Source organism: Antechinus flavipes, chromosome 2 (genome assembly GCF_016432865.1).
Source record: "Antechinus flavipes isolate AdamAnt ecotype Samford, QLD, Australia chromosome 2, AdamAnt_v2, whole genome shotgun sequence".
Lineage (NCBI taxonomy): Eukaryota > Metazoa > Chordata > Mammalia > Dasyuromorphia > Dasyuridae > Antechinus > Antechinus flavipes.
In genome coordinates this window covers 140871367-140898112 of record NC_067399.1, presented here as the reverse complement: position 1 = coordinate 140898112, position 26746 = coordinate 140871367, and the positions used below count along the sequence as shown (strand labels likewise).

The window sequence follows — 26746 nt, the reverse complement described above, 5'->3', positions numbered from 1 at the left end:
TAGGATTGAAGGAGAATAAAGAGGAGAAAGAGGTTTGAATGATTTGAGGTGAGATAATTTTCAGCAGATGGCTCCATTTTTTTCAGTCTTTGTTGCACTAAGCCCTCACTGCTGCCCATATCATGCAAGCTGCAGAAAGCTTCTCCTGACTTTGTGATTGGGTTTACTATATGTTTATCTATGACTGGAGATCTAATAGAAAGAGCACGGACATGAGCATCAAGAGACCTGGGTATTCAATCTGGTTCTGTCAACTGAGATACTTTTATTGTGCCTTATGACTTCAATGGACCTGTTTCTTCACATGTTGAATGAACATAATAATTATCCTTGTGCTTCATAGGAATGATGTGAGGATCAGATGAGACTAGAGAATTTAGAGCTAGTTTAGAGGACATCTCTTTCAATGGCTCACTTTACAGGTGAAGAAATGGAGGCACAAAAATGAGATGATTTCAACAAGGTCACATGGGAAGAAATGAGATTCAAACTCTGATTCTCTCACTCCCAATCCAATTCTTTTTCTGCTCCACTAAACTGCTTAATACCTGTGACAGTGATTAGAAAAATCCATTTTTTGTCCTTTAAACAAAAAGGATTCATGATTACCTTGAATTCAGCTACCTCTGATGGAGTAGAAATTTCCAAGGCTATTCTTTAACTCCGGAGATGTGTCCTGCTTTTTTGATTGGGCTCTGACAGCACTGTCAGGAAAGTTTTCTTAAGGTGATTCAATATTTCCATTCTCATTAGAGTGTGAACTCTTTGAGAGAAGAAAGCACTTTTTTTTAACATTTTCTTTATAGCTACAGCCTATAACACATGGCATACAGTAGGCATACAGTAGGTATTTAATTAATGTTTGTTGACTTGTCTTGACTTTTAGATTGTGTATGTGTGTGTGTGTGTGTGTGTGTGTGTGTGTGTGTGTGTGTGTGTGTATTCCTCTAGATTCTGGTTAGGGTCCAACTCACATTAATTCCTTATATCTTAGGCCCTACTTAGAGGGTTTTCAGCATGTCTATTTAGAATTTGATGAGGAAGAAGCATGAAAAAACATAAACTGCATGAATCTGACTATGACAACCCCCTACCCTGTTCCAGTGACTGGATACCTGGCTATTTTATTTCTTTTCTTTTCACTCTCCTTAAGTGTTTATGTCATTTCTGAGAATCCAATAAACTGCATTATTGGGAGGGAAAACACACACAGGCAAAAATCTTCTTTTTTCACATGAATGCTTTAGGCAGTCAGCCATGATGGGAAATGAAATGTGTGGAAAAATACAGGGTGGATAAAGAGGGCTTTAGCAAAATAATGAGTCTCTTAACACTTCTATCTGCACGTGATGTAATGCCTATCCATTAGCTTAGGAGAAATATTGCATTCTGGCTTTGCTTTGGTTCATATATGGTAATTCTAGGTCCCCTCAATTGGCTCCATTTTTTTTTCCAGGTCAAGGAACTGCGGGACACACACAGGTTCCTAGAGATCCTTTGGAGAAGGGGGCAGCACAGAGCACTATTGGGCCATCAAACTGCTTAGTTGGTCCCTGACTAGATCACATCCTGAAGTCTTTTTTAAAAGCCCTGGACAATCTGTGTTTATCACAACCTAGTCAAATGATTTGATTTACAAGATTAAGACCAACAAGGTAGGAGAACCACTTGTTCTCATAACGGGATCATTATTCAGAGGTGAATCATGCTCTTTTCTTAGGTTCTTACTTCTATTCCTGTTCAGTCCAGACAGTAAACCAGGCAGTATCTTATTTATAAAAGGTCAGTGTGTGGTACTGTGGAAAGAACCCCAGATTAGATAGAATTCAGGAAATCAAGCTCTTACCTCTGCCTTGGTTACTAGTCAGCTGTCTGGCCAAAGTCAAGGTATTTCCTCTTTTAGGATCTTAGTTTATTCCTAAAATGATTGGATTGGATTAGTTAACTTTTCAAATTCCTTAATTTTGAAACAAATTATACAGGACAACCATAAAGGGCATGAGACTTGCAAAGATCAGCAGCAATATTATGCCCCTCCTCCCTCTAGTGTTGTTAAATTGCATCTTGAAGCAAATTGAAATTTGGGGTAATTTTCCTGATTTAGACCCTAAATATCTGGAGTGATTGGATATTAAAAGAATAAGATGGAGATAAATAATGTTCAGGAAAAAAAAATTCTAGTAAGTATCCTTTCATGTATTGATAGTATATCCTTATAAATAAATGTGTGTGGTGGGTATATGTTGATTAGCACTAGGCATATTGACTCGGTAGTCTCATCAAAAAGCAATAACATTCCCTTTGAAGACAAAGAAACCAGAAATGGAAGACTGTTTAAGCAGATTAAATAAAGTAGCAGCACTCTGGAAGAAACAAATGGCACCTTTTTAGGTGGGAGCAGCAGCTGTGGAGGTGTATTGGAGCAACAATGAGCCATAGAGTCATTGAATGTATTCTAATCAAGATAGAACTTTAGGAGTGTGATCATTCTCAAGAGCTCTCCAATCTTTTGGTGAATCAAGATGAGGGGAAAAATCTTGGGGGTTTTCTTCCTCTAGGGAGTCACCACCTTCCTCTTATTGGCATTTTTTTACTTTTTTCTATGCCCTTTACATCTGCACTAGTTACCAGTGCCATGTATCATCATTTATTACATTAAATTGACACAGACAGAATTTTGCAGTTGGAAGGGATCTCAGAAGCCATCTAATCTAGTAGCTATCTGAACAAAAATCCTCTCTACAATATTCTCAGTAAATGGGCATCCAGTTTGTGCTCAAACACTAGTAGGACACTACCTCCAGAGACAACCTCCCCTATTTTTGCATTGTTTAAATTTTTGGAAAACTTTCCCTTGTGTATCTCTTATAAAAAGGAAATAACATAAGATTGAAAAACAGATGACCTCGCTTCAGGTTCATCCTGTGATAGTTACCAACTGTGTGACCTTGGGCAAACCCTTCCTGGACCATAAATTTCTTATCTGTAAAATCAGAAGTGTGGATTAGCTGTTCTCTGAGTTTTTTTTTTCCAGCTTTATATCTATGATCCTATAATAAACATAGAGCATGCCCCAAATAGGAATTCAAAATCTGGATTTCCTATGGTACATATTCTATCTTTGAGCAAAGGCTAGAGAGCTCTTAATTTCTACCATATTGGCTGAAGGTATTGTAGGAAGGGTTGATGTAGGTCTAAGCATGAAGAGAGAGATGGGAAAAAAAGAGAGAACTGTTTCAGTCTAAATATCTATCTTCTTTGTATCTCTACCACTATATACTACTTCCTGTGTTTTCCAATGTTTCTCCACTGACCTTTAAAGGACTGGGAAAACCAGATCCTTTGAAAAAGATATTTTGAAAAAATTCTATAAAAAATCAGGTCTGGAGCATATAAGTAGAGAAACAGCATCTGAGAACAAATTCTTGTTTGAGGAAGCAGAGTTCACAGAAACCAAATGAGGAGAAAGACAAAATGCTAACCAGAATAAAATGAGCAGGCAGAGCACAATACAAAGGGGGAAGTAACCTAAAATGGGAGAGGTAAAATGTGAAACTTTCCAAGGTGGTGGTGGGCAGTTATTTGTGGTTGAAAGTTCTGGAGTTGGTATTCCCAAAGGGTTAAAACTGTGTCTACCATTTGATCTAGCAGTGTCACTACTGGGAATATATCCCAAAAAAATTATAAAAGAGTTGGCCCCACATGTGAAAAAATGTTGGACCCACATGTGAAAAAATATAGCAGATCTTTTTGTAGTGGCAAAGAATTGGAAAACGAGTAGATGCCTATCAATTGGGGAATGGCTGAATAAATTATGGTCTATGAATGTAATGGAATAGTATTATTCTTTAAGAAATGATGAACAGGTGATTTTAGAAAAGCCTAGAAATATTTACATAATGCTGAATGAAATAAACAAAACCAAGAAAACATTGTAAACAGCAACAAGATTGTGTGATGATCAACTATGATAGATTTGGTTCTTCTCAGTAATTCAGTGATCCAAGGCAATCCCAATAAATTTTGGATGAAAAATGTCATCTATATCAAAAGAGAGAACTATGGGGACTGAATGTGGCTCAATGCATACTATTTTTACCTTTTTTTCCTTCTGTTTTTTTCATGGTTTTCTTCTTTTGTTCTGATTTTTCTTTCCCAACAGGAATCATATGGAAAAATATAAAAATGAATATACATGCATAAGCTAAAAAAAAGATAAATAAATAAGGAAAAAAAGAAATTGTGTGCGTGCGCGTGCATACACACACACACACACACACACAAAAACACACACACACTAAAATTTTGGAGTTGGGAAAGCTAGGTTTGAATTCTAGCTCTGACACAAGCTAAGTGACCTATGTCAAATCACCTCTGAGCCTCAGTCCAGCCATCTGCAAAATGGAAACAATAATGCCCCAACCTCCCTTACCCCACAACTCACCAGGTTTTGGTGAGAAAAGGTATCTATCTCTTCTTCTCCTTTCAGCCTCTTCTAAATTCCTGCCCTTTGACTTCCCTTTCATCTGACTTTTTTCATTCAGTTGAAAGTGTTGTCTCCAAGATTACCAACAATCACTTAATTGCCAAATCTTTTAAAACCAATCTCTTAAATTATTTTTTCTTAATCCTTATTCTTCTTGACTTCTCTCCAGCATTTGACACTATTGAACATCTACTCCTCCTTCATCTTCTCTTCTCTCTAGGTTTTTGTGATGCTTCTGTTTCTTGGTTCTCCTTCTATCTATAGGACCATTCTTCTCAGTTATTTTTTGTATGTCTAAGATCACTGGTTCTACAGTCAGAAGTTTAAATTCCATCTCTGATATTTCCTATGTAACCATTTACTTCCATGTCTCTCAGTTTCTTCATCTGTTAAAAAAAGATTTAGATTAAATGGTCTCTTAGTTCTCTTAAAACTCTAAAGCTATGAGCTCATTATCTTCTTTTTATAAACATGAATTATGGGTGTCTCCAAAGATCTTGTCTCTGGATTTTTTTTTCCTCATCTCTCTATTCTGGCACACTTAGTCATCTCATCAGCTTTGATGGTTTCAAATGATCATTTCTATGCTAATGATTCTTAGATCTATATATCCATCCCCAGACTCTCTTCAAAGCTGCAGTCCCTTATTACCAACTGTCCCTTAGACATTTTGAACTGGATCTACTACAAGCATTTTAAACTCAACATGTCTTAGAACAGAACACATTATTTCCCCCTTCTTTCAGGTCTCTCCCTTTCAAACTTTCCCGTTATTATTGAAGACTTTTCCATCCTCCCATTTACCTAGTTTCATAAACTTGGTGTCATCTTCACCCCTTGTGTTCAAGCAGCTTCCAACTCCTATTATCTCTATGCAATCTTTCTGGTGTACATTCCTTTTTATCTACTCATACAGAGGTAACTCTAGGTTAGCCCTCTTGCCTGGACTATTGGAATCTATTCTAAATTGTCTCTCAGCCTCAAGTCTCTCCTTCACTGAATTCATCCTCCTCATATCCACCAAAGTGATTTTCTTAAGGCATGGTCTGATCATCGCCTTACTTAATAAATTGCAGTGGCTCCCTATTACCTCTAGGATCACATAGGAACTCCTCTGCTTGTCATTCAAAGCTCTTCATAACCTGACCCTGTCTTTTCTTTCTAGCTTTCTTACAAATTGTTTCATTTTATGCATTATACAATACAACCATATTAGCTTGCTTACCTTTCTTCACACAGAAGACTCCATTTTCCATCTCTGTGCCTTTGTGTTGGATGTCTCTTATGCCATGTTCTATCTCCTTACCTATTTTTGTAGTCATTGGCATCTTTAAAATTCAACTCAGATTCTCCTTTCTGCCTTTCCTATTATTCCTCTTTTCCTACCTCTGGCTACTAGAGGTTACCCTCTACCTGCTCTGTATGTATTTTGACTATGCACATTGCACTCCCTGTTAGAATATGAGCCTTTTTTTAAAAATTGTATTTATTTTTTTTTAATTATAGCTTTTTATTTACAAGTTATATGCATGGGTAATTTTACAGCATTGACAAATGCCAAACCTTTTGTTCCAGTTTTTCCCTTCCTTCCCCTCATCCTCTCCTGCCATGGCAGGTTGACCAATACATGTTAAATATGTTAAAGTATAAATTAAATACAATATAAGTATACATGTCCAAACAGTTATTTTGCTGTACAAAAGAATCGGACTTTGAAATAGTGTACTATTAGCCTGTGAAGGAAATCAAAAATGCAGGCAGACAAAAATATAGGGATTGGGAATTCTATGTAATGGTTCATAGTCATCTCCCAGACTTCTTTTGCTGGGCATAGCTGGTTCAATTCATTTCATTCAGCATCAGTTCATGTAAGTCTCTCCAGGCCTTTCTGAAATCATCTTGCTGGTCATTTCTTACCGAACAAGAATATAAGCATATTGAGAACAAGGACTGTTATTGCATTTCCTTTGTGCCCCTAAAGTTTAGCATAGTCCCTGGCATATAGTAAATGTTTAATAAATATTTATTGATGGATTAAAGTATATATATGTACCTATATATAAAAATATCTATCATCTGTATATCTACATTTCTATTGATAGATAGATAGTGGAAGACACAGAAAAAAACTGAATCTCCCATTCTTACCCACAGTCCCTATACAATTGTTTATTGGCATGGAAATTTTGACTTTGTCCATTTCTGAGTTCAGTTAGTTTTCCAATCCTTAGGCAGCTTAGTGGCTCTCTGATTTCCCTCTACCCTTTCTCCCATGGGACTCATTATATTGATGCCAGACTTAGTGTGGACACTTAATTGGCTTTATTTCTTCTGAAGTTCAGAACTCTTCATGCTCAAATGATCCACAGGCCTCATCTATCAATTACTAGGGATTATAGGCATGCCCAATTACTCCCTATAGTATTCGAATATTTCAATGACTCTAGAACCTCAAGATTATAAGTCCTCCCTCCAAAAGTATAGCTCACCACTCATCCATCCAGGCTTCATTTTCTTCTGTTCCTTTTATCTAGATCCCCAAATAGATTTTCCTCAGAGGATAATACTGTCAATGTGCCAGGTGTTTCCCTCTGGATCTCTTGACATAATGCTGTTAATGATATAGGGAGTAGGCCATACATCTGTGATCCCTTTTTCTTTCAACAGGTTCTCTTCCCTTTTTAGACATATGTTCCTTCAATGTGGTCTTTTATTCTACTTTGAGCTTATAATTCATTGTTTTAAATATGTTATACCTTTTTTTTAGATCCATAATGTATCTCTCTATTGCTCTTTGGGTGAACCATAATTGATTCCTTAGAGACTGTGCAATTTCTTAAGTTGTTTCTATATAGCATCATTTGAAGAATCTTAGCATCAAAACATTGAATTTTGTTTTAGGTCATTAAAAGTGCTTTGCAATTTCTCAAGGGCAATCTAGCCTATCCTCTTTAATTCTGAATCCGGCTTTCTGTTCATTCACAGTGTCTGATACATACGCAACAAGTGACCAAATGTTATCTGTCCATCCACATAACAATTTCCAGAGCCAGCATCCACTTGATTTTTCCTGTATTGATGGTCCTATTGATCTCTTTTGAATGATTTTAGATCTCATTTAGAAGACTCTACACGACTGCAGAGATTCATGTAACTTGCATAAAATCATCCACAAAAAATCATTTTGACATACCTTCTTTTCTATAGAGAATTTTCCCCTTAATAATAACAGCTAACACTCACATATATATCATTGTATGTTATTTAAAGTTTACAAATTGCCTGAAACCATATTTGAATTTGGTTCTTCTTGATTCCAGATCTAATGTTTTATCTTATTTGCTTCTTATAAAAATCTTGTGTTGTTATTGGTTCTATTTTACAGATGGGAAAATTGAGATTGAAAAAGGCTCAATGACTTGCTCATGGTCACTCATCTTGTAAGTGACTGAGTCAGAATTTGAACTCAGATCTTCTTGATTTTAGGACTCTTTACTGGACATTCACCATGATAATGGAAAGTACCTTAGATTTTTGTTTCCTTGTTTTGTGTCTCACGTTATTTAAATAACCAGAGGATTGTGAAAGTTATTTTTGTTGTATCTATCAATTAATCCTGCATAATCTTTACATATATATATATATGTAGGCTAAACATGGAAGATACTTTCTTGTAGAAAAACTTAGAAGAATTTTGATGTGCTGAACCTGCTTTCTGTACATCAACACATCATAAGCACAATGGTATTTCTTCATCTTTTAGTCAACTGTGCAGCTACAAAATTTTGATCTATCTTACATCTTTCGAATACTAAGGGGATATAATTATTATTATGTTCTTGTCTGACAGCCTGTAAATTTCAAAGGTAGCAAATAATCAAATTTGCAAATATTATATGGAAAAAAAAGACAAATAAGCAAAGAGTCAAGCCCATTCTCATTTTACAAATAGGGGAAATTGAGGCATAATTTTTTAGATTGCCCAAATTCACACAAATGGTAAGCAGGAATAGCTTACATTTCTCCAATACGTCATAGTTTCCAAAGAACTTTCCTCACAGTGATTCTGTGAAATAAGTAGTGCAAGTATTACTATTGCAATTTGAAGAAATAAGCCTCAGAGATATTAAATTAGATGGGTGAGGGCAGAGACTGTCACATTGTTGCATTTGTATCCTGCTCAATGTTTAGTAAATAGTAGGTGAAGGAAAGAAAGAGAAACGCTACATAAGTGTTTATTTTGTATTAGACATTTTATAATTTATTTCATTTGATCTTTAGAAGAGTACTGGGAAGTAAGTGTTATTATTATCCCCATTTATAAATTGAGGAAACTGAGACAGACAGAAATAAGTGACTTGATTGCAGGTCTAATGTGCCTCTTGCTAAATGATTGTAGTATTTATGGTCATGCAGCTATTCTAGAGACAGGACTCAAACCCATATCTCCTGCCTTTGTAAGTTATGCTCTTTCCCCTTTATTTTGCAGCTGGGATTCCTCCTCCTTCATCTCTTAGTGAGACAAAAGGAAAGATGAGGAAAACATCACAAACTCTGATACATTGATTAGTTAGGTATTGCTTCATTGTTTAGTGGGAGGTACCACCTCTCAGGACTCTCATCCTGAGGATGGAGCATGGAAAGGAAGGAGTTTGGATCAAGGTCCAGTTCCTGAGTTCTTAAATTGCCACCTTTAATCTATTTCTCCCATCTTTGAGCAATTCCTTAGTCATGCTAAGGTCCCAGTTACAAGACCAAGATCTGCTCAAGATGGAGGGAGGTTTACAAAGTACCCATAGGCGTGCTGAACCCAATAATGAAGAAAAGGAAAGCAGAATCTTTCAGCTAAAGGGCATGGGAACAGCTGGTATGTAACAAACACCATCAGAGTTGTTACAAAGAATAACGTTTGCCCCATTACATCCCGCCTGCTGCCTTATCTCCCCCAACAAATGCAATCTCCCCACAATGTCGGAGGGAGATTATGAAACTAGCTTGAAGGCCGAGTCACTTTCCTAGATTAAGAGTTGTGTTTAAGAACAGGAAAAAGTCTGGGAAAACGTGGAGATGCTTATCAGGGTTTTGTGTGCTCATGATCTCCACTTTCTAAGCTGAGTGGTTTGGTAATGGCTTTCTTCATGGTGGAATGAGATATTTTCCCCTGCTTTGACCCTGAAAACTTCCTGTGAGCACTGCCTTGGGCCCTATCAGGAGATATTTTTATTAGTAGCAGGAGAAAGACTTTAGATAAAAGATTGACTGCATTGTGGCTCTCAGACTTGAAGGTTTGGAAAGTTCAGGCAACTAACATCTCCTGTAGGCCCCCTGAGGGGGTCTCACCTCTGTCAGTTTTGATGCCCTTGGGATATAACTGGAAACTACAACAAAATGGCTACTTGTTTGATTTGGTACTTTTTTACTCCTCCATGCAGAGAATTAATCATAGCCAGTTAAGTCTGGGAAGCAAACAATGTGATATAGTGGACTTGGGAAGGAGAGACCTTGGGTTCTGGTTCTGGTACCAATTATCTGGATGATTATCTGTATGACTACCAATGACCACTGGCTAAATCTCCAACCTTTACTTTTTCTTGCTTAAAGTTATGCTTAATTAGTATAGTTCCTTCCAGTTCTAAATCCTATGAAGAGATTTTAGAAATCATCTAATTTCATTCTATCACTTAATATTGTACTATGCACAAGACTCTGTCAGGATTGTAAGGTTGGTGTGAAGGAGTAGTGGGAAACAAAATTATACTGTACACACATACAAAGATTATATACACACACACTATATATCTATCTATCTATATCTCTATCTATCTATATATCACACACACTATATATATGTATATATATACACACATATATTATATATATAAATATATATATATTAAAAAGGTACAGTTGAAAGAGAACTGGATATGTTATGTAAGAAGATCTTAGTTCAAAACTTGGCTTTGTAATTTGCAGCCTGTGTGACTTTGCAGAAATGACATATTTGGCCTAGATGACCTACAAAATTCTTTCCAACTTGAAATCTATGATCTTTGGATGGTTTCCATCCTAATAGCTATTATCTGTACCTATAATCTAATGAATAATAAAACAAGCACAATTATCACTAATAAGTAGAGCAGACTCCATAGAAAAGGTCTGAATAAGATGTTCATACCTTGGGGGTAGGAGAGGAAAGATCATAGTCTATGAGGGGGCATAAGGGAATCGTGGTAGATGTAGCATTTATTCAGTACCTTGAAAAAAACAGGTTTCAGCATGGATCAGAGAAGATAACTGATAATTCCTGACACAAACTGACAATTCTTCCTCTTCTCCTTAACTATCATTGTAGTACTACCATGGAGGATATGAGCCATATCTTTGGTCTATGTTGGGTCATACTATGAAAGCTAAATCAGTGATGAGTAAATAGTACCTGGGGATGGTTCAGAGGAAAGAGCTACCTGCATATTGATGGTCCCTCAGATAACTAACTAACTACTTTTCATTCTACTCACTTTTCTTGATCTATAATCCCACTCCACTTCAGGCAAATAAAGGGATGGTTACATCCTTGATTTTGCCCTCACCCACTAGTTTTCTGTTTTCATGTTCAAGAACTTGTAATTTTCTTTTCCGTTCCTAATCTTTTATATTTGCAACTCTCCTTGTGTTTTTTTCCTCCAAGACCTGTTCTTCATCATCATCTTCAAATTTAATTTCTCCATCTCTTAGTACTCTCTTACTCCATTAACATTGTTCTGGCTCCATTCTTCTTTCTTACAAATCCACTTTGGAAACCAGTTTCACTTTATATGATCTTCTACTCTTGAACTTTCATCTTTTGTCCTATTGCTAATTATATATTGTCAAATCTCATCTTTGGCTCACTTCAACCACCTGCTTCCTTCACTCCTACAGAATTCATAAACAATAGAAGAGAATTTAAGAGAATCACAAACCCTAAAATGTTGAGTAGGTCTATGATAAATTTATGCTTGCTATTCTCAACTGGGTTCCCATTGTGTGAGGCAATCCTATTACATTTTCCTAATTGATTCCCTATCCCACTCAGTTCAGTGATTATTCCAAACATTCTCTCTTCAAACTTTTCATGCCATCTGTCCATCTTCTCAATTGAAGATCACCTCAGACTTCATTTAAAATATTGTGACCATTTTCTGGGCACTTATTTCCTCTTCCTTAGCTCTTACATTCTGCTGACATAATCATGAACAAGCTCCTTTTTCACTAACGTTTCTGATGATAGTTGTTTTTTGGTTTGTTTGCAAAGGTCAAACCCTTTACATGTACCTTTGTCCCTATCTCCTATTGTCTTTGCCAGAAATTTTCATTCTAATTCTCTAATTTCCAATCCCTCCTTATCCCTTTTACTCCTTAAGAAAGCCTCCATTTAGGGAAGCTTTTATATTCATATTTCATATTCTTGGCAAGTGGCTGTAGAAGTGGTAGAGTAGTACCATAGTACCAAGTAAAGAAGTTCATTTCTGGGGAGCACTAACATTTGAAAGTAGAGTTTTTTGGTATTTTTGAGGTTTGGTTTCAGAAAAAGGTGTGCTGAAATACTGGTATGAGGCATATAGCAAGGAAAGAGGCCATTGATTATAAAATAATAGTATTTGATATAGAGTTGGGTTATCTCCTTGCATGGTGACCTCCAGAAAATCTACACCAGGTTCAAGGTACTTGATGGTTTAGTACTGTTTTGAAATCATAGTTGGTATATCTATCTGCAATGATGTATTAACTTTTATCAGAGCCAGAGGACACATTTTAAAAAGATATTTCATCAAACAATATAACAAAATACAATCCCCCCAAAACCCTCCTCTTTCCCATGTATACTTCCCTATCAATCACATTTTCTCATAAGTTACCATACTACCAGTGTGGGGAGAGTACATAAATGTAGAACAAACATGACAAGGAAACAAATATGACAAGGATATTCATATGGAGAGAGGGACACACACAGGAGGAAGCATTGTGCTCAGTATATATATGTGGAAAAAAAACTCATGAAGAAACATGGCACAACTCACATTTCTGGCACTTTTGGCTCCTGATAGCTTTGGTGAGATTGTCATATGGATCTTTTCCCTGCTATACATTTTCTCATTTCTGCTAAATATCATATCTTATCTTCATCCTTTCTATTTTCTCTGCTGAATAGCTCTACTGGTTTCCTGGTTTCTGGACTGTGATCTGTTACCATCTGCTAAATTTCAGCTTTTTAGGACCACCTGAGAATCTCTGTTCCCATTTGTTAAGATGAAATGGCTGGAACCCTGACAAAGTCAAACTAATTCTTTTTTCAAAGGATAGTGAGTAATACAAGCCACAGCCCCAAGCCAAGCAGCTAACAAAGGTATGTATCAAGATAGATTGTCTATGCTTTTGACAGTCTTTGTGTTTGCTGATTCAAGGTCCTTGATCCAAGACAACTCTGACTTGGGATTAGAAAATTCCCAATAGCCCTCATTACATATCTGATTATGAAACAGTGTCCCTTAGGTTCATTTTGAAAATTCTTTATCCCTAAACCCTGTTAAAGCTGTGTGGAAACTGGGATATAAAGACAAATCTTTCTCCCAAGATCCTTTTTGATTGGCATACAAATTAAGTTAGATGAAGCAGGCAGAGTTTATATTATTGTCTTTAATATGCTACCACAAAATTCCTGACTTGTGTACTATGCTTAGCCTAATTCTTCTCAGCTCAGAACCATAGTTGCAATGACTGAAAAATCCTCCAAATCGAGGAGAGAGCAGGAGAAGAGAGTATACAAGTCCATTGAGACTTGGAGGCTTTCACAAAAGAGGCAGATGGGCCAATGGTGTTAACAGTAATAGACCTTTATTATGAGTGTATTTAAACTCATACAAGAACAGGCATAAAATCCAAAATAAGGTACTTGGATTTCAACAGGAACAATCAAGCATAACCAAAGGCAAGGACAAACAATGATATGATGTTAAGGTTCAGGCGCTCTCAGAGATACAACCAGAGATGTTGTAAGGTATCACGGGTACTATCTATGGTCTTAAAGCCATATCAAGAAAAGAAAGACACTTTTTGTGGTTCTTCAAGGAGCCTCTCTTTGGATCAGGCACATGTATAGTCAAACTCTTATAGGTCTTCCTAATTTAATTGGTGGGACATCTGGATCCTTTGTCAGCTTTACAACATGGATAAAGTATGGGTCTTATGAGGATGGAGAGGATCTTATTCAGGTACATGTGATTGGTTTCCTATCTCTGGTATCATGGACAAGGAGATACTGGTGAGTGGCCAGAGAATGGTGTCCCCTGCTACCCATTATGGGGCATAGAAGATTCCAGCATAGATATTTCTAGTTAGAGAAACTCTACAGAAAGGCCAGGGGAAAGGGGGGCATGTTTAGAGCTGAAGCAGCCTGTTCAATGAATTTCAAAGAGATCTCCAAAATAATTATTTTTAAATTTTTGTTTAATATATGTACACATGTGTATGAATATATTAATATATGTATATGTGTATATAAACATATATATGTATGTTCCTGTAAATATATGCATACACATATATTTCTATCTATCTATCTATTTTTCCCCCTATACAGTTTCAGTGAAGTAGGGGAAGGCTTGTTGTCTCAATCCATAGTCAAAGTTGTGATACCTCTTTTGTCCTAATCACATAGCTGGATTTGGGAGATGAAATGCTGAATGCCAGTGCAAAGGTTCATGAACTTACATGGTGAAAAGAGCTTCCTGTCTCTTCTAGTGATTTTGCTATGTGACCTCCAACTACTTCTGGCCCACTCAGTTCTTTAGATAACACTTGAGACTCGGTTCTTTCCAGGTGTATTTGCATTTTAACAAAGATCTGTTAGAGATGCTCTTGCCAGGCTCCATCTTGCTTGAGGAAAGAAGAAAAGAAAGGGAGGTGGGAATTTAAAGAAACAGCTGGGGAATCCAAAGAGCCAGGTGGTCCCTGCTCTTGGATTAGTATCATCCAGATGTTTAAACTGTCATGTTGTAGTGAGGCCTGGAAACAGCATTGGCTGTTCTCTCCAAATCATAGGGGCTGAAGGGATGGACGATGCATCAGAAGGGAAGAAAGGATGTGGGGGCAGGTCGGTGCTCCTCCCTATATAATAGTATGCTTCTGACAAGGAGCCTCTTTCTCCTTTTCACTCTTTTCTTTCCATTGTAAAGCTTTTAAAACCACTGAAAAGGACAGGCAATTACAGGGAGGTTAGGTGCGCCTGATTGGATGTTGTTACAAATCACTCATTGTCATACAAGGCCTTTGGAAAGGAAGCCGTTGGGGACTGATTTCCATTTAGGGTAAGTGATTTCTGTTTAGAGCAAGTGAGCAGATGAAGGCTTGGGTACCATTAACATCCCTTTTTCCTTGTTGTAATCCTCTTGCAGGGCTTTATTTGTAGAGAAGAATCCTCTCCATAGGGACGTTCTTCTCACTTCACCCCAAATCGAAGGCTCTGATTTAACTTATCTGGTCAAGAAAATGGCCAAAGAGCACTCTCTTTTTAGGAGTACTCTTGCACTTTTTTTCAGATGGAATTTCATTTGACCACATAATATCCTGAGGAAGCCTAAAACACAAGCAGAGAAAGCAGAAATGTGATTTAAAGGATCTTTGGCAAAGAAATACCTCTGCTGCCATAGTTGCTGAAATTTCTCCAAAAGAACTTCCTTGTTTTTGCTCTTAAAGACCTTTTCCATCTTCCAGAGTCCCACATTAAAATACAAACACCCTCAAGAGGGATTCTACTTTAAGCCATTAATTTGCTCAGGTTGAAATTAGTTGGCAATGAACTCATGACAGGCAGGGCTATAACTAGCTCCTTTTGTGCCTGGGGCACTTGTCTTGAAATGTGAAAAAATGTTGTGAAGCTATTGTTGGGGAAGCCTCAGAGGCCAGGAAAGGGATGTGGGAACTCATTTAGAGTATAACTATTAGTAGAGAGCAAGCACTGTCAGCTGATGGCTTCCAATTTTAGTGAATGATTCTTATTTAACTGGGTGCTAAGATCAGTTGGCTTCTATATTCCTGAAGTAAGTGTGATCAGATTCTTCTAAACTTTGGCAGCATGGTGCAAACTCAGATCTTGTCCTTGTTACAGGTGGCAAGGGAAAATCACAGAATGGACAAGGAGCATCCATAGTGAGGAATCCACCAGAAATAAACTGTACCTCCACTTTACAGTGTGGCTCAGGGCTAGTATGAAGAACAAAGCAAATGTTTATTCTGTCCCTTTCATTTTTTTTCTTATCAATGAGGAAGCTGACAGAGGAAAATGAGGAAAGGACTGGCATATGAACATAGGTATAATGATCAGTAGGTAGAATGAGTTTCAGACTTTTTAACCTGTCAGTTTTAAAGGAATATAGTTTATATATATATGGTTTTCAAACTTTTGTTCTCAGTATCTTTATCCTGTTTATACTCTAAAAATTATAGAGGTTCTTTCTAAAGAGTTTTTGTTTATGGAAGTTACATTTATAGATATTTACCATATTAGAAATAAAAACTAATCTTTAATTTGTAGACCTTCTGAAAGGATATCTAGGACTCCAGGAATTTTCTAGACCATACTTTGAGAATTACTGCTATATATCTTATCATTCCTAGGGTTTCTGCTTCTTCCTCCACCACCTTCCTTTTTGTCTTCAGACTTTCAATCTACTTCTGGCTATAATCGTCACATGTGCTATCTAGGGCTACCCAATAAATAGTATAAAATAGGACAGATGTAAGTAAACTAGGACCAGATATGAATTCTGGTTTCTGAACTTTAGTTTCTTGGTCTTTGAGCTCTCCATACTCCTCTGCTTGAACCTATGACAACTACCTATTCTTTCCTATCTCACGTGGTTTCTTAAACTTTGACCTTCTTGACTTTAAACTGGACGTTTAACTGGACTTCTAGTCCTAACTTCTGTTCACTTCCGTCCCTTTATCTTCATGCCCTCATTTATTATTCCATCAGCACTTGGAATTGAAATCTAGTATTTATGACAAGGATTAGCATTATTGATGTTTATTTATCCATTCAATGAACATTTATTTATATATTTATTTATAGAACATATAAAATGAAGGCATTTATTAAGTGCCTTCTGTGTGTGCTGAATTTTGATAAAGGCGGTGGAAATTTCTACAAGATGTAATCTTTATAGAGCCCACCTTTTGGTAGAAAGCTAAGGAGTCACTCAGAGAGCTATAATATGCAATATTACATGATAAGTATATTAGCAAGTTCTGTGTGAATTCTAAGGAAGATCCTGTCAACAGTAAGGGTCAAAGAAGGTTTTATGAAAGAAGCAATATTCCCATTGAGCTTTACAAATGTGGGTATAAATTTAAGAAGAGGGAGGATTCTTAAGGCATAGGACATGGGGTAAAGATATAGAAAGAGGTAAATGTAAAACATATTTAGAGGGCAGAGTAAGTCTAGTTTGACTTAAGGTATCCTGAACATGGAAATGAGTAAGATCTGTGAAACTTTGAAAAAAATAGGGTGACCTCTGATAAGAAGAGTAACTTAAATGGCACAAAAAGGAATTAATTTTTTTTTTGCTTAGTAGGGTAAATTATATTTTAAAAGTTTCCAAACTTTATAAAAATCCCATTCCATCTTTTAAAAAATTTCTCCATTACTTTCCATAAAACAATTTAATTAAAATTTTATTAGCCCATTTATTAGAAATAATTAAAAATTTATTACAATTTTCTGATATAAGCAAATATTAAATAAAAATAAAATATCAAGATAATATAAATAGCTTGTATAGTACATTCAGCTCATAAGATCATAGATTTAATGATGGACAACAGTTCTGAGACTGCTCCTGAGGCTGGGAAAAGGTAAAGGACTTGCCCAGGTCACACAAATATTAAAATGGCAGTGGCAGATTTTGAGTCTTGCTCCAACTCCTATTCTCTTTTCATTATATCATGTTACCTCCCCAAAAGGTAAGGGAGAAACTGTGATGATGGCTAGTGGTCTTTTGGATATTTAAACATGCTATGGCTTTTTAGGTAATTGGGATTAGGGATAGGAGAAAAGCATTTAATTGTCTTCTTACTGTCAAGTTCTTGCTCGACTCAAGTGGGGCCTTTGTCTATGGACATTTTTGTTCAGCCAGGCACCAAGAACATTTTTTGCCAGATGGGAAGCCAGAATTTTGGCATGGTAAGCTGCAACCAGAAAGTCACTCTGGAACAACGGCATCCACAAACTTAAACTTTAGGGATCCTCTAAAGGCCTCATTTCTAGAATATATAGAGAACTGACTCAAATTTATGAGAATTTAAGCCATTCTCCAATTGATAAATGGTCAAAGGATGTGAACAGACAATTTTCAGATCAGAGAAATGCAAAGTAAGACAACTCTGAGATATCACTACACATTTGTCAGATTGCCTAAGATGACAGGAAAAGATACTGATGAACATTAAAGAGGATGTGGGAAAACTGGGACACTGATGCCTTGTTGCTCCATTCTGGAGAGCAATCTGTAACTATGATAAAAAAGTTATCAAACTGTGCATACCCTTTGATCCAGCAGTGCTACTACTGGGCTTATATCCCAAAGAGATATTAAAGAAGGGAAAGGGACCCATATGTGCAAGAATCTTTGTGGCAGCCCTTTTTGTAGTGACAAAAAACTGGAAACTGAGTGGATGCCCATCAGTTGGAGAATGGCTGAATAAATTATAGTATATGAATGTTATGGAATATTATTGTTCTATAAGAAATGATCAGCAGAATGATTTCAGAGACCTGGAGAGACTTACATGAACTGATACTAAGTGAAATGATCTGAACCAGGAGATCATTATATGGCAACAAGATTATGTGATGATCAATTCTAATGGATGTGATTCTTTCCAATAACGAGATAATTCAGGCCAGTTTCAATGCTCTCGTGATGAAGAGAGCCATCTACACCCAAAGAGAGCACTATGGGAACTGAGTGTGGATCATAAGATAACATTCCCACTCTTTTTGTTGTTGTTCGTTTATATTTTGTTTTCTTTCTCATTTTCTTTCCTTTTTGATAAGATTTTTCTTGTGCAGCAAGATAATTGTACAAATATATTTATATATATTGGATTTAACATATATTTTAACATGTGTAACATATTGGATTGCTTATTATCTAGGAGAGGGTAGGGGAAGGAGTAGACAATTTGAAACACAAAGCTATGTAAGGGTCAATGTTGAAAAATTATTGGTGCAAATCTTTTGAAAATAAAAAGCTTTAATAAAAAAATGAAAAAACATAGGGATTTCCCCTATCCTGTCTACAGCAGAGGCATCAATTTTGACCTCTTCTATTATGGGGCTAACAGAAGCATTCAATCAGCATTTATGGGTAATAATACTCCATAAGCAGCACCTTCCCCCATTCCAGTAGGGTAGGCCCATTCTTCTACTACAGACCAACACTGGAGTCTAAGGGACAAGTCACTTATGCTTGTAATCCCTTATAAACTCTAAAGCCTTATATACATATAAGTTGTTATTTTTTGTATCTCCTTCAGTACTAAATATGGTGGACAATACACAAAAGATATGAGAAAGAGTTGTTGTGGGGAATAGAAAAGGAAGGAAATAAACATTTATTAAACCAGCCTTTGTGTCAAACACTATTTTAAGAATTTTACAAATATGATCTCATTTTATAAGGGTACAAGAAATGTTATGGAGGAAAGATGAACAGAACTCAACACCTGGTTTATTATGAGAGACAAGGATCATGAAAAATAAAAGCTGATACCAAGATTTTAAATATGGAAGACTGGGTGAATGGATAGTGCCTTGAACAGAAATCAAAAAGTTGCTTCTGCTTTCCTCATTGCCTACTCTAATTCCTTTTATATCTTTCTCGACTCTTATTGCCGAGGCTAGTGTTTCTAATACGATATTAAATAATAATGGTGATAGTGGGCAACCTTGCTTCACTCCAGATCTTACTGGGAAAGGTTCCAGTTTTTCCCCATTGCATATGATGCTTACTGATGGTTTTAAATATATGCTCCTGACTATTTTAAGGAAAAGTCCATTTATTCCTATGCTCTCAAGTGTTTTTATTAGGAATGGATGTTGGATTTTATCAAATGCTTTTTCTGCATCTATTGAGATGATCATGTGGTTTTTGTTTGTTTGGTTATTGATATAGTCAATTATGTTAATAGTTTTCCTAATATTGAACCAGCCCTGCATTCCTGGTATAAATCCTACTTGGTCATAGTGTATTATCCTGGTGACAATTTTCTGTAATCTTTTTGCTAATATTTTATTTAAGATTTTAGCATCAATATTCATTAGGGAGATTGGTCTATAATTTTCTTTCTCTGTTTTCAGCCTACCTGGTTTAGGTATCAGTACCATATCTGTGTCATAAAAGGAGTTTGGTAGGACTCCTTCAATCCCTATTTTTTCAAATAGTTTATATAACATTGGAGTTAATTGTTCTTTAAATGTTTGGTAGAATTCACATGTAAATCCATCTGGTCCTGGGGATTTTTTCTTAGGGAGTTGATTGATAGTTTGTTCTATTTCTTTTTCTGAGATGGGACTGTTAAGGATATTTACTTCTTCCTCTGTTAGTTTGGGCAAGCTGTATTTTTGGAGGTATTTTTCTATTTCATTTAAGTTGTCGAATTTATTGGCATAAAGTTGGGCAAAGTAACTCCTAATTATTGCTCTAATTTCCTCTTCGTTAGTGGTGAGTTCTCCCTTTTCATTTTTAAGACTAACAATTTGATTTTCCTCTTTCCTTTTTTTAATCAGATTTACTAAGGGTTTGTCTATTTTGTTGGTTTTTTCATAGAACCAACTCTTAGTTTTATTAATCAATTCAATAGTTTTTTTACTTTCAATTTTATTGATCTCACCTTTTACTTTTAGAATTTCAAGTTTAGTGTTTGACTGGGGGTTTTTAATTTGTTCCTTTTCTAGCATTTTTAATTGCAAACCCAATTCATTGACCTTCTCTTTCTCTATTTTATACAAATAGGCCTCTAGAGATATGAAATTTCCCCTTATTACCGCTTTGGCTGCATCCCATACATTTTGGTATGATGTCTCATTATTATCGTTTTCTTGGGTGAAGTTATTAATTATGTCTATGATTTGCTGTTTTACCCAATCATTCTTTAGTATGAGATTATTTAGTTTCCAATTATTTTTTGGTCTACTTCCCCCTGCTTTTTTGTTGAATGTAATTTTCATTGCATCGTGGTCTGAAAAGGATGCATTTACTATTTCTGCCTTACTACATTTGAGTTTGAGGTTTTTATGTCCTAATATATGGTCAATTTTTGTATAGGTTCCATGAACTGCTGAAAAGAAAGTGTATTCCTTTCTGTCTCCATTACATTTTCTCCAGAGATCTATCATATCTAGCTTTTCTAGTATTCTGTTTACCTCTTTGACTTCTTTCTTATTTATTTTCTGGTTTGATTTATCTAATTCTGAGAGTGCAAGGTTAAGATCTCCCACTATTATAGTTTTACTGTCTATTTCTTCTTGCAGCTCTCTTAGTTTCTCTTTTAAGAATTTAGATGCTACCCCACTTGGTGCATATATGTTTAATATAGATAGTGCTTCATTATCCATGCTACCCTTTAGCAAGATATAGTGTCCTTCCTTATCTCTTTTAATTAGGTCAATTTTTGCTTTAGCTTGATCTGAGATCAGGATGGCTACCCCTGCTTTTTTGACTTCACCTGAAGCATAGTAGATTTTGCTCCAACCTTTTACCTTTAACCTGCATGTATCTCCCCGCTTCAGGTGTGTTTCCTGTAAGCAACATATTGTAGGATTCTGGCTTTTAATCCATTCTGCTAACCGCTTCCTCTTTATGGGGGAGTTTACCCCATTCACGTTTATGGTTAGAATGACCAATTCTGTATTACTTGCCATCTTGTTAACCCCGGTTTATGCTTTCCTCCCTTCTTTCCCCTTTCCCCCCCTTCCAAGTATTAAGCTTGTGAGCACCCCTTGCTTCTCACAGCCCTCCCTTTTTAGTGTCCCTCCCCCCGCCTTAGAGTTCCTCCCCCTATCTTACCCCTTTCCCTCCCAGTTCCCGTATTCCCTTCCGCTTAGCTTATTCCTTCCCTTTCCACTTTTCCCTTCTCACTTTTCAATGAGATGGGAGAAGTTTCACCATAGATTGAATATGTCTTAAGATTTTTCACTTACAGCCAATTCTGAAGGCAGTAAGATACCCACTATATTCATCCCCCTCCATTCTTTCTCTCAGATATAATAGGTTTCCTATGCCTCTTCATGAGATGTACTACCCCCACTTTACCCTTTTTCTGGTACAATGTCCTTTCCACATCAATTTCTAGAACAAGGTATACATGTATTCTTTATACATCTATATAGTCAAAATATAGTTCCCAAGATTAATCTTTACCTTTTTAGATTTCTCTTGAGTTCTATATTTGTAGATCAAACTTTTTGTTAAGTTCTGGTTTTTTCATCAGAAATAGATGAAATTCGCTTACTTCGTTGAATGTCCATCTTCTTCCCTGGAAAAAGATGCTCATTCTCGCTGGGTAAGTTATTTTTGGTTGCATACCAAGTTCCTTAGCCTTTCGGAATATCATATTCCAGGCCCTTCGATCTTTTAATGTGGATGCTGCCAGATCCTGGGTGATCCTTATTGTGGCTCCTTGATACTTGAATTGGGTTTTTCTAGCCGCTTGCAATATTTTTTCTTTCACCTGAGGGTTCTGGCATTTGGCTACTATATTCCTTGGTGTTTTGATTTTAGGATCCCTTTCAGTGGGTGATCGATGGATCCTTTCAATGTTTATTTTTTCCTCTGTTCCTCTCACGTGGTTTCTTAAACTTTGACCTTCTTGACTTTTAACTGGACGTTTAACTGGACTTCTAGTCCTAACTTCTGTTCACTTCCGTCCCTTTATCTTCATGCCCTCATTTATTATTCCATCAGCACTTGGAATTGAAATCTAGTATTTATGACAAGGATTAGCATTATTAATGTTTATTTATCCATTCAATGAACATTTATTTATATATTTATTTATAGAACATATAAAATGAAGGCATTTATTAAGTGCCTTCTGTGTGTGCTGAATTTTGATAAAGGCGGTGGAAATTTCTACAAGATGTAATCTTTATAGAGCCCACCTTTTGGTAGAAAGCTAAGGAGTCACTCAGAGAGCTATAATATGCAATATTACATGATACGTATATTAGCAAGTTCTGTGTGAATTCTAAGAAGGAAGATCCTGTCAACAGTAAGGGTCAAAGAAGATAGTTTTATGAAAGAAGCAATATTCCCATTGAGCTTTACAAATGTGGGTATAAATTTAAGAAGAGGGAGGATTCTTAAGGCATAGGACATGGGGTAAAGATATAGAAACAGGTAAATGTAAAACATATTTAGAGGGCAGAGTAAGTCTAGTTTGACTTAAGGTATCCTGAACATGGAAATGAGTAAGATCTGTGAAACTTTGAAAAAAATAGGGTGACCTCTGATAAGAAGAGTAACTTAAATGGCACAAAAAGGAATTCATTTTTTTTTGCTTAGTAGGATAAATTATATTTTAAAAGTTTCCAAACTTTATAAAAATCCCATTCCATCTTTTAAAAAATTTCTCCATTACTTTCCATAAAACAATTTAATTAAAATTTTATTAGCCCATTTATTAGAAATAATTAAGAATTTATTACAATTTTCTGATATAAGCAAATATTAAATAAAAATAAAATATCAAGATAATATAAATAGCTTGTATAGTACATTCAGCTCATAAGATCATAGATTTAATGATGGACAACAGTTCTGAGACTGCTCCTGAGGCTGGGAAAAGGTAAAGGACTTGCCCAGGTCACACAAATATTAAAATGGCAGTGGCAGATTTTGAGTCTTGCTCCAACTCCTATTCTCTTTTCATTATATCATGTTACCTCCCCAAAAGGTAAGGGAGAAACTGTGATGATGGCTAGTGGTCTTTTGGATATTTAAACATGCTATGGCTTTTTAGGTAATTGAAAAGGTAAGGGAGAAACTGTGATGATGGCTAGTGGTCTTTTGGATATTTAAACATGCTATGGCTTTTTAGGTAATTGGGAGAAAAGCATTTAATTGTCTTCTTACTGTCAAGTTCTTGCTCGACTCAAGTGGGGCCTTTGTCTATGGACATTTTTGTTCAGCCAGGCACCAAGAACATTTTTTGCCAGATGGGAAGCCAGAATTTTGGCATGGTAAGCTGCAACCAGAAAGTCACTCTGGAACAATGGCATCCACAAACTTAAACTTTAGGGATCCTCTAAAGGCCTCATTTCTAGAATATATAGAGAACTGACTCAAATTTATGAGAATTTAAGCCATTCTCCAATTGATAAATGGTCAAAGGATGTGAACAGACAATTTTCAGATCAGAGAAATGCAAAGTAAGACAACTTTGAGATATCACTACACATTTGTCAGATTGCCTAAGATGACAGGAAAAGATACTGATGAACATTAAAGAGGATGTGGGAAAACTGGGACACTGATGCCTTGTTGCTCCATTCTGGAGAGCAATCTGTAACTATGATAAAAAAGTTATCAAACTGTGCATACCCTTTGATCCAGCAGTGCTACTACTGGGCTTATATCCCAAAGAGATATTAAAGAAGGGAAAGGGACCCATATGTGCAAGAATCTTTGTGGCAGCCCTTTTTGTAGTGACAAAAAACTGGAAACTGAGTGGATGCCCATCAGTTGGAGAATGGCTGAATAAATTATAGTATATGAATGTTATGGAATATTATTGTTCTATAAGAAATGATCAGCAGAATGATTTCAGAGACCTGGAGAGACTTACATGAACTGATACTAAGTGAAATGATCTGAACCAGGAGATCATTATATGGCAACAAGATTATGTGATGATCAATTCTAATGGATGTGATTCTTTCCAATAACGAGATAATTCAGGCCAGTTTCAATGCTCTCGTGATGAAGAGAGCCATCTACACCCAAAGAGAGCACTATGGGAACTGAGTGTGGATCATAAGATAACATTCCCACTCTTTTTGTTGTTGTTCGTTTATATTTTGTTTTCTTTCTCATTTTCTTTCCTTTTTGATAAGATTTTTCTTGTGCAGCAAGATAATTGTACAAATATATTTATATATATTGGATTTAACATATATTTTAACATGTGTAACATATTGGATTGCTTATTATCTAGGAGAGGGTAGGGGAAGGAGTAGACAATTTGAAACACAAAGCTATGTAAGGGTCAATGTTGAAAAATTATTGGTGCAAATCTTTTGAAAATAAAAAGCTTTAATAAAAAAATGAAAAAACATAGGGATTTCCCCTATCCTGTCTACAGCAGAGGCATCAATTTTGACCTCTTCTATTATGGGGCTAACAGAAGCATTCAATCAGCATTTATGGGTAATAATACTCCATAAGCAGCACCTTCCCCCATTCCAGTAGGGTAGGCCCATTCTTCTACTACAGACCAACACTGGAGTCTAAGGGACAAGTCACTTATGCTTGTAATCCCTTATAAACTCTAAAGCCTTATATACATATAAGTTGTTATTTTTTGTATCTCCTTCAGTACTAAATATGGTGGACAATACACAAAAGATATGAGAAAGAGTTGTTGTGGGGGAATAGAAAAGGAAGGAAATAAACATTTATTAAACCAGCCTTTGTGTCAAACACTATTTTAAGAATTTTACAAATATGATCTCATTTTATAAGGGTACAAGAAATGTTATGGAGGAAAGATGAACAGAACTCAACACCTGGTTTATTATGAGAGACAAGGATCATGAAAAATAAAAGCTGATACCAAGATTTTAAATATGGAAGACTGGGTGAATGGATAGTGCCTTGAACAGAAATCAAAAAGTTGCTTCTGCTTTCCATTCAATGATCTTTTACTATGTTTACTATGTGTTGGGCTAGGCCCTGAAAATAAAATGAAAAAACAAAACAAGTCTTATCCTTGTGAAATTCTACTGGCGGTAATATAGTAAAAATAAAATAAGGTAAAGGGAGAGGGAGGGAGTTCTAGCAATTGAAGTATTTGTGTGTGTATATGTGTATATGCAGGTATTTCTCTTAATGGTTATTGGCCCATCAAAGAATTTCATTTAGAAACACTAAATGAATGAATTTAAAAAAATATGTAAAATCAAATTGTCTAAGTTATAAGAGAATTGATCTCCAATTTGCAGCCAGAGACTCAGTTAAACATCCTATTCTCTTTCTCAATTTTGTTTCTTCTCAAAGGAAAGTTTCTCTCTGAGTCTAATAGCATATTAGGAACCACACAAGATAGAGAAACTTTGCTAATTGAGGTCAGCTCTAAAGCCACTGTCCCCTCTGGCAGTGAAGGGAGCTATTGCTATTCATGAGCAGGAAACATTTGATGTTTAGAACTGCCTATATAGGCAAGGAAATTCTAGGGAGAATGAATATATTTAAAGGTAGTGTGTGTCTAGTGAGTATTACTAAGTATTTCTTCGAATGTATTGAGTTGATTAAATAGAAGAATAAACTTAGTCTGACTGTCAGTTATGAAAAGGAAACCAGGCAAAGGATCTGAGACAGCAGGCAGAGAAAGAAGCTGGAAAAGAAGCATAGAAGATTATAGAAGTCATTTAGAAAAATCCCTTTTGGGAGTAGATCCAAGACAATGGAGTCCAGACTAGGACCCAGCTGAACACTTCCAACATTACCCTCTAAAGGACTTTAAAATAACACCTTAAATCATATGTTGGATCAGCAGAGCCTACAAAAGGTGCGGAGGAAATATTTTTTCTGCCTAAGAAAACTTAGGAGGTCTATGGGACAGGTCTATAACACTGGGGTGGGCACAGGCCCAGAGTGGGCAGGAGCACCAACTGTGAGTCTTGGAGGTGACCCTCAGTGTGGTATAGCAAAGGTAGCAGTAGCAGTTCTCAGACAAGAGATTGAAAGGGGATAAGAAAGAGATCAAGAACCTTTTGCAATCAGTGATGATTAGCAACTCTATTGTCTATAAGTAATTCTGGGTTACAGTTTCAGGATGGAGAGAAAATACTTTGGTTCAGTCACAAGGGATCAAGGACATTGGTCCCACTTCCAGAGCCAACAGGAGCTCTAGTACTTATGCCTGCAGAGAAGCAGGGGCTCTTCCTTGGTAAAGATCAGAGTACAGACTAAGAGAGCATGGACCACGCTTCTCCCAGAT

At 36.2% G+C, this 26746-nt stretch overlaps 1 long non-coding RNA gene across 2 annotated transcripts in view; it reads left to right on the top strand.

Annotated features, from left to right (window-relative positions):
- The window catches only part of LOC127552401 (uncharacterized), a 67655-nt gene extending 42169 nt beyond the window's left edge, over positions 1-25486 (top strand). The window contains exons 3-4 of one of the 2 annotated variants that reach the window (XR_007951365.1): positions 1457-1655; positions 25270-25486. This is a non-coding gene — a long non-coding RNA (uncharacterized LOC127552401). Of the gene's footprint in view, positions 1-1456; positions 1656-19208; positions 19320-25269 lie in introns of those variants that run through there. The other variant, XR_007951363.1, reaches the window with a different exon arrangement.
- Positions 25487-26746: the final 1260 nt, after the last annotated feature.